General features: G+C 43.0%; 1 long non-coding RNA gene across 1 annotated transcript; it reads left to right on the top strand.

The window, feature by feature from the left end:
• Nucleotides 1-14989: 14989 nt before the first annotated feature.
• Nucleotides 14990-15922, top strand: LOC141041955 (uncharacterized). Its single transcript, XR_012203729.1, has 2 exons — nt 14990-15301; nt 15393-15922. It is a non-coding gene; the product is annotated as an uncharacterized lncRNA (long non-coding RNA).
• The last annotated feature ends 510 nt before the right edge of the window (nt 15923-16432 follow it).

Raw genomic sequence — 16432 nt, 5'->3', positions numbered from 1 at the left:
GTACTAATAGGGTTTGAGGCATTAGTACCGGTTCATGGCACGAACCGGTACTAAAGGTCCAATTTTCAAATTCTACCCCCCCCCGGATTGCCTTTTCAGTTTTGTAAAAAGTAAAAGAAAATGATAAAAACTTCAAAAATTAAAATCCTTCCAGATGTAGTTATGTTACTACATGTACTAGTTAGGAAAATTTAAAAACTTGAATTTGGACATGTTTTGCAAAAAGTATAGGGAAAATGTAAAACCGCTATAACTTTTGCATACGATGTCAGGAAAAAAGTATAATATATCAAAATGTTCAGCACGAAAATCCGCATCCGATTTTGACTGTTTGTAAATTTTTAGAATCCTCAAATTCTAAAAGGAAAAAAGTTATGCTCAAATTTTAGTTTTTTTTTGAATTTTTATTAAATCTGGTCAAACTACTTATTCAAGAAGTATTAGTGTTACTAAATAATTATTCAAGAATATTAGTGTTACTAAATAATTATTTCAGTTTTTTTGAATTTTGGTCAAATCTGGTCAAACTGTGGTCAAACTAATTATTCAAGAATATTAGTGTTACTAAATAATTATTTCAGTTTTTTTGAATTTTGGTCAAATCTGGTCAAACTATGGTCAAACTGTGGTCAAACAATGGTCAAACTAATTATTCAAGAATATTAGTGTTACTAAATAATTATTTCAGTTTTTTGAATTTTGGTCAAATCTGGTCAAACTGTGGTCAAACTATGGTCAAACTACTTATTCAAGAATATTAGTGTTACTAAATAATTATTGTTTTTTAAAACAATAGTTTCAAACTCAAACAGTGAAATGTGTGACTTCATGCTCAAGCTAAATTCCTGAGGGTTAATAGGATTGACATCTTACTATTGTCAGGAAAACAACAAGTGCAGACTTGGAAACGAGGGAGAATAAAACCCGGAAGTTAAGCGTGCTCAGGCTGGAGTAGTGAGAGGATGGGTGACCGTCCGGGAAGTTAGATGATTTGGAATGATGAGGGGTGATTAGAGATTAGAGGTTAAATTGAGCAGTGATGAGGGGTGGTGATTAGAGATTAGAGGTTAAAATAATTCATAAATTTGAAAATAAAAAAAATTGATTTTTTTTTGAAAAAAATCATAAAATTTTCTTTAGAGCTCCAGGCTGCGGCCACGTGGACGGCCTTTAGTCCCGGTTCGTGTAAGAACCGGGACTAAAGGGGGAGGCTTTAGTAATGACCCTTTAGTCCCGGTTCCAGAACCGGGACAAAAGGTCCTTTTTCTACTAGTGTTAGCGAATAAAAAAGGTTCAACAATAGTCTTAAAGTCTCAAACAAAAGCTGCTCACAAAGAGCTAAGGAACCAAAATAAAAGCCACAACCGACTGGCAAAAGAGAGGTAGGAAAACTAATTTCCTATCCTATTACATGACCGCCATCCAAACCGGCTGAAAATATCCCATGCTACCATCTCCCATCGGATAGATCCAGTAACCAAACGCTCCCTGGCCTCCGTCGGAGTGAGTAACGACCACATACGGATCCACGCAGTGGCTCGGAAGATAACCTGCAAAAAGTGAGTGTTTATTATTCTGTTAAAGACCAAATCATTTCTGCAATTCCAGATAGCCCATAATAAAGCACATACTCCTACACGAATGTGTCTTGCTGTTTGGGACTCAATCCCATCCAACCACGTCCCAAATAACGTGCTAATACTATTCGGTGGAGTAATATTGAAGGCAATGTTAATTGATTACCAAAGGATCTTTGCCAAAGGACAATAGAGAAAGAGGTGTTTGACTGTTTCATCCGTATCACAAAAGCTACATCGAGAGGATCCACTCCAGTTGCGTTTAATCAAGTTATCCTTAGTTAAAATGACTTGTTTGTGTACAAACCACATAAACACTTTAACTCTCAAGGCAACTTTGACCTGCCAAACATGTTTCGAGGTAGGAATAGAACTTGAATTAATGACATCCAAATACATGGATTTAATCGTAAATTCTCCATTCCTAGTAAGCTTCCAACACAACTGATCCGGACGTTGAGAGAGTTGAACATCCATCAATCTTCTCACAAGATGGAGCCAAGCTTCCCAACGGTTACCGGCTAACGCTCTCATGAAGCTGATATTTAGAGGCGTGGACTGGCATACTGACTCAACGGTTGCATCTCTCCGTTGAACAATACTATAGAGAGAAGGATACTAAAGCGTGAGAGGCGTGTCCCCTAGCCAAGTATCCTCCCAGAATCTTGTAGAAGTACCGTTACCGACGATAAACTTGGTCCGATTGAGAAAAACCGATTTAACTCTCATCAGTCCTTTACAAAAAGGTGAATCCATCGGCCTCACTGTCACCTGGGATAAAGTTTTGGATTGGAGGTACTTATTACGAAGAATCTGTGTCCAAGTGGCCTCGGTCTCTCGAGAAAGTTTATATAACCATTTGCTAAGGAGACATTTGTTCTTCACCTCTAGATTTTCGATACCTAGACCCCCTTGGTCCTTTGGTAAACAAATAATGTCCCACTTAGCTAGTCTATACTTCCTCTTCAGGTCATCACTTTGCCAGAAGAAACGGGATCGATAGAAGTCAAGTCTTTTCCGAACTCCGACTGGTACCTCGAAAAAAGACAATAGGAACATGGGCATACTTGTGAGCACCGAATTAATGAGAATTAAACGGCCTCCATACGACATCAGTTTGCCCTTCCAGCATCCCAACTTCTTCTCAAATCGATCCTCAATGCACTTCCACTCTCTATTTGTTAGCTTACGATGATGAATGGGTATACCTAAATACGTGAAAGGTAAAGCCCCCAATTCATAACCGAACAATTGCTTATACGCCTCTTGTTCCTCTTTGGCTCTTCCAAAGCAGAACAATTCGCTCTTGTGGAAATTGATTTTTAGCCTGGTCAATTGTTCAAATAAGCATAACACCAGCTTCATGTTTCTCGCTTTTACCAAGTCATGCTCCATAAAGATGATTGTATCATCTGCGTACTGTAGGACAGGTACACCTCCATCAACTAGATGAGATACCAAACTACCTACTTGGCCAGCATCCTTAGCCCTCCCTATTAGAATTGTCAACATGTTGACTACGATGTTGAACAAAATAGGCGACATTGGATCTCCTTGTCTCAAGCCCTTATGCGTTTGGAAATAGCGACCTATATCATCATTCACTCTAATTCCAACACTTCCTTTTTGCGTGAAGGATTCCACCTGTTTTCTCCAGGCTGGATCAAAACCTTTCATCCTCAACGCTTGTTGGAGGAATGGCCATTTGACTTTGTCGTACGCTTTCTCGAAATCCACTTTGAAAACAATCCCATCTAGTTTTTTCGTCTGGATTTCATGGAGCGTTTCATGCAGGACCACCACCCCCTCAAGGATGTTTCGGTCTGGCATAAAAGCAGTTTGGGATGGTTGCACCACAGAATGCGCAATCTGTGTGAGTCTATTTGTCCCAACCTTGGTGATGATTTTGAAACTTACATTCAGAAGACAGATAGGCCTGAACTGCTCAATTCGTACTGCCTCTGTTTTCTTAGGAAGCAAGGTAATGGTTCCAAAATTCAGATGAAACAAGTGAAGCTGTCCAGCGAATAAATCCTGGAACATCGGAAGCAAATCCCCTTTAATGATATGCCAGCATCTCTTATAAAACTCCGCTGGAAATCCATCCGGCCCCGGAGCTTTATTATTCTTCATCTGAGAAATAGCTTCAAACACCTCTTTCTCCGAGAACGGAGCAATTAAAATATCGTTCTCATCTGAAGCAAGCTGAGGGACATCCTCAATCCGCGACCCATCCAGAGATACAAAATTATCCTCCGGAGGCCCAAAAAGCTGCTTATAATAATTAGTGATGTATAATTTAAGATTCTCCTGTCCTACAATCGTCCCTTCGTCTTCCTCAAGCTGAAAGATCATTTTCTTTCTATGCTTGCCGTTGGCAATCATATGAAAGAATTGAGTGTTGGCGTCCCCCTGGATCACCCTGCGAACCTTCGCCCGCAATGCCCACTTCAATTCCTCTTCTCGCAGGAGCTCTTTCAATCTCATCTCCGCATCTCATTTAACATGAAGTTCCGTTGAATCTAGGATCATGGAATCGGCTTTGACATCTAAGGCCTGAATAAGGGTAAGGAGCCTTCCTTTTCAACCTTATAATCCCACTGAGATTCTTAGCCCGCCCACGCAAGAAACTTCGCAAGTGTCATATCTTATTCTGCCATCTCTCAATCGGAGTCCTTCCTCCAGCATCTTTAGCCCACTCCCTGGCTATAAGATCAAAAAATCCTTCTCTCTCGAACCACGCTAGTTCAAAAGAGAAGGAATTCTTATTCCCCACGTGCGTTGCCTCACCAGAGTCAACCAGTAAGGGTGTGTGGTCCGAGATTCCGCGCGATAATGCCTGGACAGTAACCAGGGGAAACTTCTGTTCCCAGTCAACAGTCGCGAGGACACGGTCTAACTTCTCAAAAGTGGGGGTTGGCAGAGTATTAGCCCATGTGAATTTTCTTCCTGAAAGCTCTATCTCTCTCAGATCCAAGCTTTCAATAATGGTGTTAAACATGAACGACCATCTGCCATCAAAATTATCATTGTTCTTTTCGTCTCTCCTTCTAATGATATTGAAATCACCCCCACTAAGATTGGAATCTGCTCAGACCCGCAAATACGGACTAAATCCGCCAAAAAATCAGGTTTGAGTTCTGGTTGTGCGGCCCCATATACCGCCACCAGGGCCAAATTAAACCCGTCGACCTTCGACCTAACCCGAAACTTGACGGCAAAATCTCCCATGACCACACTTCGGACTTCCAACGTCTCGCATTTAACCCCAAGAAAGATCCCACCTGATCTTCCTCTCGGGGGAAGACAGTGCCAGTCATAATCAACACCTCCCGACAACGTGTTTAGGAATTGAGGAGAAAAGTTGCCTCTTCCTGTTTCAGAAAGGGCAATGATGTCCAACCTATGTTCGATAGAAGCCTCTGCTAGAAATCTTCTTTTAGCCAAGTCCCTCAGACCTCTGCTATTCCAAAAAATTCCTCTCATAACTCATCATGAAATTTTTTGGTCATCCGGTTCCTAGCACTTCTACGCATCGCCGAAACTGGGTAGATTTTGCGTTGCCACTTGCGTTTAGGCTTAGCAACTTCCTCCACCCGGTCCTCACAACCGGGTTCGGTGGGTCTACCGCAAGGATCCTCTATAGGTTCATTCTCCCCAAGAGGTAAAGAACCTTCCTCCTCCTCAGTCTCAGAAGGGGAAGGGGCTGATGTCTACTACTCCCTTTGATCCATATTATTTGTCGCTCATACAGATGTATCTAACACTAAAATACGTCTAGATACACCCATTTGAGCCACAAGTAATATGGATCGGAGGAAGTACTACAAGTGCACCATATGGACAAATGAAAACATAGATATGCCAGACGGAATAACTATATTGTGTGCTCCAAATGGTCTAATTGTGTAGCCAGCACCTTTCATAGGATTTAGAGTGCCTCTATGGGTTGAACATGCTGCTTTTTTTTTGAGGAAGAACATTCTGCTATTTTACGCCAATGAATAATTGGCTTTGTAGCACTTAAGATTGCGGGAAATACCCAATGGTTCCTGGTTGTATATGCACCCTATATGGGGATTTTTTTAATATTTAAAAAAAAAGTCAAAATAGGTCAGAACTATTTTGACAAAACACTTGACTTACTTTTGCATTAGTATATACATTTTCATGAAAAAAAAACAAAAGTTGACCTCACAGCAAAAAAGACAAAATTTATTTGCTATTATAGGTCACTATTCACACTATTTTAGCCAAAAAATTGTCTTTTTTGAAAAGAAGTCAAAGGGATATTTTTTTATGTGGATTTTCTCTACGGGTACAGCAGAAGGTCAAGTTTCTTTCAAAAATATTTTCAGGAATTTTTGACTTTTTGTTGAATTACTAATTATTTTTTACATATAGGGTGTATATGTCCCCATAGACCACAAATCCTCCTCCAGATTGCACCATATTTTATATGTTCATCACAGGCGAACAACCTATGTTTGTAACTGGCACAACGTTCTTCATTTCATGATCTGTATTAGACCCTACATTAGTTATGATTTCTTTCCGGCTTCATTTATCTCTTGCACCAGCGGCGCAACGGGTGGAGCTAGTTGATCGAAAGAAGCTGGGGAACCCAAAAACCTGCAGGGATGATGACGATCGGGCGAGCTGCGTGTCGGCCTCGGCAGCTAGGGGGTGAACGCACGCCTAGCCGTGATTCAGGGCCAACTGTTTAGATAAACCCTCCGGTGATGAACGTCAAGCAGCCTCCGATGACACAAACGCCATACGGAGGGAGACAAACTCGACACAAATGAGGAACCCTACACACACAACGCCTGCACCAAGGAGAAAATCAGTTGCTTTGCACGATACACTCCTTGATGACTACCAAGACCACATTCTGGCTGTGCCCCTCACCGGCCTCCTATCTCTCTCGTTAACTCAAAGTGCAAACATGTATATACGCAGCACCCATACACGTACTGGCCTTATCCTACTCCTAGAATCACTCTAACGGCCACAAGACTCGGCCACCACGGCACACGCCCACACCTAACCAGCTAACATTTGTGTGCATGCAGCTAACACACACATGCACGAACTACTAATAATTCACTCCATGCAGATATTTGACCGGATCACCTGGCTACGTACGTATGGCACACACATCATGCCGGACTACTACTGCAGGGAACACCTAACTACCAAATGACATCGCACCACCGCCGCCGGCATTGCACTGACCCGAGTGACAGCATCGCGCAGCTATACATCTTCTTAGCGGCATCGCACCGCTTCTCCTTGAAACAGCCTCACACCGTCGTGATGGGAGTATCGCACCCCGTCTCCTCCAAGCGGCATCATAACGCAATAAGCTGTTTGCGGCATCGTTTCGCCGACAACGTTCTTCTCAACGCCGCTGTGCCACGGCCGCCGCAGCCTCCAAGCCGCCATGCAGCGCCTCCACACTATGCCTTCGTGGCCTCCGCGCTTGCCGCACGTAGGACGTCACAGCGCCCTGCCTGCGCAATATCCGCCGTGCTTGCTGCAGACTCATCGCGGATCGATAAGGCTCTAATGCCAATTGTGGGGACAAACACTCCAAAAACGAACGCCGAGTAGCCTCCGATGAACAAACGCCGGACGGAGGCAGACTAACTCGACACGAATGAGAAACTTTACACACACAACGCCTGCACCAAGGAGAAAATCAGTTGCTTTGTACGAGACACTCCTTGGTGAGTACCAAGGCTACATTCTGGCTGTGCCCCTCACTGGCCTTCTCTCCCATTAAATCAAAGTGCAACATATATATACACAGGACCCATACACGTACTGGCCAGCCACTTCTTTCCGCAACTAATCCCTTATCCTGTTCCTAGAATCACTCTAACGGCCACAAGACTCGGCCACCACGCACACGTCCACACCTAACCAGCTAACATCTTTGTGCATGCAGCTAACACACACATGCACGAACTAGATAATTCACTCCGTGCAGATATTTGACCGGATCACCCGGCTACGTACGTATGGCACACACATCATGCCAGACTACTCAACGGCTCTGCGCATCCGGTGTGTGCCGGCCATTCTGGACCGAAGCAAGGCATCCCACCATGCGTAGCCCACCTAGTCCTGGCTCTGGAGGACGCTCCCCCGTGGCAGCGAGGTGGGGCGCAGGCGGCCGAGGTGCTCGCCATAGAGGGAAGACACGGCCGGCGCTGCAGTGGACCTCGTCCTGGCGCCCGAGCCCGATGATGGCCCTCCCGAGGTCCATGGCGGGGATGACCGGCTGGTCGAGCGGGTCTTAGATGCCAGGGTTGCAGGACGAAAACACATTACTCGATCAATCGTGTTGTGGTTGCGCCGATGAGTTGCGGACGCTGGGCAAAGGGAAGTCTTTCCAGAGCATGGTCCGCTTGACGGTAATTGCTAAGTGCAATTGCACGCTGGATTCGATTAATCTTCATAGTTTGATTTAATCAGGTGGGACTAATCCGGTGATGGTAATATGTCTGTATGCATTCTTTTTTTTAGAGAGAACGTCGACCTTTATTAATCAAGCAAACAAATTACACAGTCTCCCGGATGCAATCCGGAGCAGAATGAAAAACACAAGAACCCACAAAGTTCAGACTAGATCTAGCTAGAAAATGTGCTAAAATATTAAAATGCCGACGAACATGCATAAAAGAAACATGAGACAAAGATCGACAAGCCATCTTGATATCAGCGATGATCGAGCCCACCATGGATAGGTCCCGGATCAAAGACTCTAACCTTTGCACCACCGAGCACTAGTAGAAAAAGAGGCTTCCATACGCCCCCATTAGTCCCCAAAACAATCGAACCGCGACAAAAGGGGTCTTTAGTCGCGGTTCGGGAGGAGACCCGCGACCAACTATCTGGGCCCAGCGCGCTCGGTCGACAGCTGGCGGACGGGAGGGGCTTTAGTCAAGGTTGGCCAGGTCCCCGAAGGCCTTTAGTCGCGGTTGGCCAGGCCAACCAGGACTAAAGGCCCATCCCTATATATAGGACTCAGCTCACTTCACTTCACTCAGCTCACTTCACAATTTTCAGAAGGGGGTGGTGGGTTTGCTTTTGGTTCCTCCTATGCACACAAGGTGTTCGATGAAATGCCCGAGAGCCTGAAACAAACATGATATGAAGTGTCCGAGCCACACTTGAGCTTTCTCATTTATTTTTCCTCCGCGATCGCGGTTAGCAACTTGAACCTTTCATGTGTCATTGATAAAATATGCATGTGTGTAGTTCATTGTTTAATTTGTATTATTTCTAGCTAGTTAGTTTAACAAATGCATGATGGTTAATTATATACTTTATATAATAATAATGCAGATGAATCGGCAATGGATATACGGTCCCCGACTCTCCGGCGAGTTCACTACGGGTTTGAAAGATTTCCTCGTAGTGGCAAATGCGAACAAGCAGCAAGGTTTTATTATCTGTCCATGTGCTGTCTGTAAGAATCAGAAGGGTTACTCCTCCTCAAGAGACGTTCACATGCACCTGCTTCGGCACGGTTTCATGCGAAGCTATAATTGTTGGACTAAGCATGGAGAAAGAGGGGTTAGAATGGAAGAAGATGAAGAAGGGGATGATATCGATGACAACTATCATGATCATTTCGGTGATACTTTCATGGAGGATGATGCTGAAGGTGGGGAAGGGTTAGGTGAAGGTGAAGAAGAGGCACATGATGAGCCCGCTGATGATCTTGGTCGGACCATTGCTGATGCACGGAGACGCTGCGAAACTGACAAGGATAGGGAGAATTTGGATCGCATGTTAGAGGATCACAAAAAGTCGTTGTATCCAGGATGCGATAATAGTCTGAAAAAGCTGGGCTGCACACTGGATTTGCTAAAATGGAAGGCACAGGAAGGTGTAGGTGACTCATCATTTGAAAATTTGCTGAAAATGTTAAAGAATATGTTTCCGAAGAATAACGAGTTGCCCGCTAGTACGTACGAAGCAAAGAAGGTTGTCTGCCCTCTTGGTTTGGAGGTTCTGAAGATACATGCATGCATTAACGACTGCATCCTCTACCGCGGTGAATACGAGAATTTGAATGAATGCCCTGTATGCACCGCATTGCGTTATAAGATCAGAGGCGATGACCCTGGTGACGATGTTGAGGGCGAGAAACCCAGGAAGAGGGTTCCCGCCAAGGTGATGTGGTATGCTCCTATAATACCACGGTTGAAACGTCTGTTCAGGAACAAAAAGCATGCCAAGTCGTTGCGATGGCACAAAGAGGACCGTAAGTCCGACGGGGAGTTGAGACACACCGCTGATGGAACGCAATGGAGAGAGATCGACAGAGTGTTCACAGATTTTGCAGCTGACGCAAGGAACATAAGATTTGGTCTAAGTACTGATGGCATGAATCCTTTTGGCGAGCAGAGCTCCAGCCATAGCACCTGGCCCGTGACTCTATGCATCTACAACCTTCCTCCTTGGTTGTGCATGAAGCGGAAGTTCATTATGACGCCAGTGCTCATCCAAGGTCCAAAGCAACCCGGGAACGACATCGATGTGTACCTAAGGCCATTAGTTGATGAACTTTTACAGTTGTGGGCCAGACCTGGTGTACGTGTCTGGGATGAGCACAAAGGAGAGGAATTTGACCTACGAGCGTTGCTTTTTGTAACCATCAACGATTGGCCTGCTCTCAGTAACCTTTCGGGACAGACAAATAAGGGATACAATGCATGCACGCACTGCTTACATGAGACTGAAAGTGTACGTTTGGTTAATTGTAAGAAGAACGTGTACCTGGGTCATCGTCGATTTCTTCCCCGAAATCATAACGTAAGAAAGAAAGGCAAGCATTTCAACGGCAAGGCAGATCACCGGCTGAAGCCTGCGGAACGTACTGGTGCTGAGATATTTGATATGGTCAAGGATTTGAAAGTCATCTTTGGAAAGGGTCCTGGCGGACAATCAGTTCCGCGGGGAGTTGACGGGCACGCACCCATGTGGAAGAAGAAATCTATATTTTGGGAGCTAGAATATTGGAAAGTCCTAGATGTCCGCTCTGCAATCGACGTGATGCATGTTACGAAGAATATTTGCGTGAACCTGCTAAGCTTTTTGGGCATGTATGGGAAGACAAATGATACAAAGGAAGCACGGCAGGACCAACAACTTTTGAAAGACCCAGATGACCGTCATCCGGAATGGTTTCAAGGTCGTGCCAGCTACGCTCTTACCAAAGAAGAGAAGGTCATTTTTTTTGAATGCCTGAGCAGTATGAAGGTCCCGTCTGGCTTCTCATCGAATATAAAGGGAATAATAAACATGGCGGAGAAAAAGTTCCAAAACCTGAAGTCTCACGACTGCCACGTGATTATGACGCAATTGCTTCCGATTGCTTTGAGGGGGCTCCTACGGGAAAATGTTCGAGTAGCCATTGTGAAGCTATGTGCATTCCTCAATGCAATCTCTCAGAAGGTAATCAATCCAGAAGATCTACCACGGTTACAGAACGATGTGGTCCAATGCCTTGTCAGTTTCGAGTTGGTGTTCCCACCATCCTTCTTCGATATTATGACGCACCTCCTGCTCCACCTAGTCAAAGAGATTTCCATTCTCGGTCCTGTATTTCTACACAATATGTTCCCCTTTGAGAGGTTCATGGGAGTATTAAAGAAATATGTTCGTAACCGTGCTAGGCCAGAAGGAAGCATCGTCAAGGGCTATGGAAATGAGGAGGTAATTGAGTTCTGTATTGACTATGTTCCTGACCTTAAGCCGATTGGTATTCCTCAATCGCGGCACGAGGGGAGACTAAGTGGAAAAGGCAAGATCGGAAGGGAATCCACGATATGTATGGACGGTCATTCTATGACTGAAGCACACCACACAGTTCTGCAAAATTCCAGCTTGGTGGCTCCGTACTTCGAGCAACACAAGAATATTTTACGCTCGGACAACCCGGGGAAGCCTGAATCCTGGATTAGAAAGGCCCACATGGAGACTTTCGGCAGTTGGTTGCGAAAACATTTAATGAATGACAATGATGTTGGAGATCAGCTGTATATGTTGGCCAAGAAACCATCTTCGACTATAACGATTTTCCAAGGGTACGAGATAAATGGGAATACATTTTACACCATCGCCCAAGATAAAAAGAGCACCAACCAAAACAGTGGTGTCCGCTTTGATGCAGCAACCGAGAATGGGCGAAAGGTCACATATTATGGTTACATAGAGGAGATATGGGAACTTGACTATGGACCCTCCTTTAAGGTCCCTTTGTTCCGGTGCAAATGGTTCAAACTAACAGGAGGTGGGGTAAAGGTGGACGAGCAATACGGAATGACAATGGTGGATTTCAACAATCTTGGTTACCTTGACGAACCATTCGTCCTTGCCAAAGATGTCGCTCAGGTTTTTTATTTGAAGGACATGAGTAGCAAACCGAGGAAACGGAAAGATAAGAAAACGATCAGTACATCATGCGATGATCCAAAGCGCCACATTGTTCTTTCAGGGAAAAGAAACATCGTGGGAGTGGAGGACAAGACAGACATGTCAGAAGATTATAATATGTTTGGTGAAATTCCGCCCTTCAAAGTGAACACTGACCCAAGCATTAAGTTAAATGATGAAGATGCTCCATGGATACGGCACAATCGTAAGCAAGCAGGGACACAAGGGAAGAATTGATGTGTAATAATTTATTGTACCAAACTTTGTTGAATGGATCATGTGAATTAAAACGTACGATGGCGAATCCGGATGATTTGTATTTGGTTGATGAACTGAATGATGTATCAAACCTTTTGTCAAACCTTCAAGGGATCGATGAACTGATTTTTTTGATATATTATTTGTATTTTTAAGATTTTAAAATGAATTAGTTTTATTTTTATGATTTTTTTGATATATTATTTATATTTTCAAGATTTTAAAATGAATTAGTTTTATTTTTCTGATTTTTTTGATATATTATTTGTATTTTTAAGATTTTAAAATGAATTATTTTTATTTTTCTGATTTTTTTGATATATAATTGTATTTTTAAGATTTTAAAATGAATTAGTTTTATTTTTCTGATTTTTTGATATATTATTTGTATTTTCAAGATTTTAAAATGAATTAGTTTTATTTTTCTGTTTTTTTGATATATAATTGTATTTTTAAGATTTTAAAATGAATTAGTTTTATTTTTCTGATTTTTTTGATATATAATTGTTTTTTAAGATTTTAAAATGAATTAGTTTTATTTTTCTGATTTTTTTGATATATAATTGTATTTTTAAGATTTTAAAATGAATTAGTTTTATTTTTCTGATTTTTTGATATATAATTGTATTTTTAAGATTTTAAAATAAATTAGTTTTAGTTTTCTGATTTTTTTGATATATTATTTGTATTTTCAAGATTTTAAAACGAATTAGTTTTATTTTTCTGATTTTTTTGATATATAATTGTATTTTTAAGATTTTAAAATGAATTAGTTTTATTTTATATGAAAAAGGATCTTTAGTCGCTGTTGGGGAGGCGGACCGCGACTAAAGGTACCCTTTAGTCGCGGTTGGTGTCCCCAACCGCGACTAAAGGCTCTTTCTGCGCGGGAACGAAAGCGGCGCCAAAAACCTTTAGTCCCGGTTGGGGAGGCGGACCGCGACTAAAGGTACTCTTTAGTCGCGGTCCGCCTCCCCAACCGGGACTAAAGGTCTGTCTATATATACAGCACTTAGCAGTTTCCGCCACCTCCCATTCTCCTCTAGACGCCGAAGCCCTGCCCCGACGCCGATTGACGCCGAAGCCCTGCCCCGACGCCGATGGACGCCGAAGCCCTGCCTCGACGCCGATCGACGCCGAAGCCCTACCCCGACGCCGATCGACGCCGACGCCCTGCCCCGACGCCGACGCCCTGCCCCCAGTGAGCTCCGCCGCCCCCCACTTCCCCTGCCCTGCGCGCCGCCGCCCCCGCCTCCAGTGAGCGCCGCCGCCGCCCCTGCCCTGCCCTAGCGCGCCGCCGCCGCCCCTGCCCTGCCCTGCCCCTGCCCGCCGCCCCTGGCTCTGCCCCTGCCCGCCGCCCCTGGCCCTGCACCTGGCCCTGCCCCTGCCCGCCGCCCGCTGCCCCTGCCTGCCGTCCTCCGCCTCCCGCCGCCGAAAAAGGAAGAATAAGAAAGAAAAAGGAAGAAGAAGAAAGAAAAAGGAAGAAGAAGGAAAATGTTAATGTTAAATGTTAAATGAAGAAAGAAACCAAAAAGAAAAAGGAAGAAGAAGAAAGAAAAAGGAAGAAGAAGAAAGAAAAAGGAAGAAGAAGGAAAATGTTAATGTTAAATGTTAAATGAAGAAAGAAACCAAAAAGAAAAAGGAAGAAGAAGAAAGAAAAAGGAAGAAGAAGAAAGAAAAAGGAAGAAGAAGGAAAATGTTAATGTTAAATGTTAAATGAAGAAAGAAACCAAAAAGAAAAAGGAAGAAGAAGAAAGAAAAAGGAAGAAGAAGAAAGAAACCAAATGAAAATGTTAAATGTTAAATGAAGAAAAAAGGAAGAAAAAAGGAAGAAGAAACAAAAAAGGAAGAAGAAAGAAAAAAGGAAGAAAATGTTAAATGTTAAATGTTAAATGAAGAAAAAAAGAAGAAAAAAGGAAGAAGAAAGAAACCAAATGAAAACCAAAAAGAAAAACAAAGAAAACAAAACAAAAGAAACCAATGCAAAAGAAACCAAAACAGAAGAAAAGGAAAAACAAAATAAGAAAATGTTAAATGTTAAATGTTAAATGAAGAAAAAAAGAAGAAAAAAGGAAGAAGAAAGAAACCAAATGAAAACCAAAAAGAAAAAGGAAGAAGAAGAAAGAAAAAGGAAGAAGAAGAAAGAAACCAAATGAAAATGTTAAATGTTAAATGACGAAAAAAGGAAGAAAAAAGGAAGAAGAAACAAAAAAGGAAGAAGAAAGAAAAAAGGAAGAAACAAAAGAAACCAATGCAAAAGAAACCAAAAAAGAAGAAAAGGAAAAACAAAATAAGAAAAGGAAGAAGAAAAGGAAGAAGAAAAGGAAAAAGAAAAGGAAGAAGAAAAGGAAGAAGAAAAGGAAAAAGAAAAGGAAGAAGAAAAGGAAAAAGAAAAGGAAGAAGAAAAGGAAGAAGAAAAGGAAAAAGAAAAGGAAGAAGAAAAGGAAAAAGAAAAGGAAGAAGAAAAGGAAGAAGAAAAGGAAAAAGAAAAGGAAGAAGAAAAGGAAAAAGAAAAGGAAGAAGAAAAGGAAGAAGAAAAGGAAAAAGAAAAGGAAGAAGAAAAGGAAAAAGAAAAGGAAGAAGAAAAGGAAGAAGAAAAGGAAAAAGAAAAGGAAGAAGAAAAGGAAAAAGAAAAACAAAATACTTGGCAGTGCTCAATAATCTTATTTTTTAATTCCTCCTCCTCTATTTCCCCTTAATCTTATTTTTTAATTCCTTTATACTTAAAGAATTTTTACTACATGCAGGAGTGACATATGGCGGACGATAGAGCCGAGCCGCTTAGGGATCCGGAGGCTGAACGTTATTTAATGGGCATCATCAACAACGAGATTCCTTATGTGCCGGGCTCAGAATATGAGGAAGAAGAGGATGTAGTCTCTTCTTTTCTGAACCTTGACGGTGATCAAGAAGGCGATAATCAAGAAGGTGAAGGAACGGACATTGTCGACGGAGGTCAACCGTCAACAAACGACGATCTCGAATTGCAAGTAGCAACCACCTCCGGCGAGGTATATATATACATTGAGCCTCTCGTGATACAAACTTACTGAAATGTGAATACATATGTATTAACGCGCGCGACTCTCTTTCTTTTTTTAGCCCTCGGCCGGATCGAGTACGACAAAGCGTGGCAAATCCAAGGCGATGAAAACAGGAGAAACATATGCCATTGAGTTTGTCAGTGAAACCGGCAAGCCCCTACAGCACACCTCAAAGTTTATCAACCAATGCGGAGTCGTTGTTAGAGACAACGTCCCGATCACCGTCCAGGAATGGAAGGAGCCAAAGAAGGCACGTCTTGGTTTCAGTTTTGTCGACAAGAGAACAAAAAAGGATTGCTGGAGAAAGCTTATGGAACATTTCATTCTACCTCCGGAATACAACAAAGTCGATGAATTCGGTAACGAGGTTCCGGGTGGACGTGAGAGGAGGAGGCTAGTTAAAGAGTTTGCTCTTCAGAAGATGGGCGAAGCATTCCGGAACTTCAAGAAAAATTTAACCCGTGACTATGTCAACAAGGGCAAGACTCCGGATTTCAATGGACAACATGAGAAACTGAAAGATGATTGGCCAGAATTTGTGAGGTAAACGCAATCAGAGCATTTCAAGGAAATATCGAAAAAAAATAAGGATAATGCGAGTAAGAAAAAGTTCCATCATATTATGGGGCCAGGAGGATACCGCCTTTCGGAGCCTAGGTGGCAGAAGATGGAGGAGGACCTGAGGGTGCGAGGAATCCCTCTAGGTACAGAGGGATGGGACCCAAGGGCCAAAAGCTGGTGGTACGGGCATGGGGGATCGCTAGACCCGGAGACAGGGGTGTGTGTTCACCGGCAGAAAAAGTTTGCTCCCACCCAAGCCCTTATTGACGCAATGACCCAAGCTCAAGAGGGCTTGATCAAGTTCAACAGAGAGAAATACGCACTGACAACAGCCCTCGGGAATGATGAACACGGAGGACGTGTATGAGGCAAAGGCAAAGTTCCGTGGAAAGTAGGGTTTTCCCAGGACAATGACCCGTACTGTTACAGAAGCCGTAAGAGAAAGACGGACCGGGATGCAGATCTTATGGCGAAGTTTGCATCGGAACTCTATGAGTTGAAGCAGACCGTGCATGAACTAGTAAAAGAAAAATCGGC

Source organism: Aegilops tauschii, chromosome 2 (assembly GCF_002575655.3).
Source record: "Aegilops tauschii subsp. strangulata cultivar AL8/78 chromosome 2, Aet v6.0, whole genome shotgun sequence".
Lineage (NCBI taxonomy): Eukaryota > Viridiplantae > Streptophyta > Magnoliopsida > Poales > Poaceae > Aegilops > Aegilops tauschii.
This window is presented reverse-complemented; position numbering and strand designations above follow the sequence as displayed.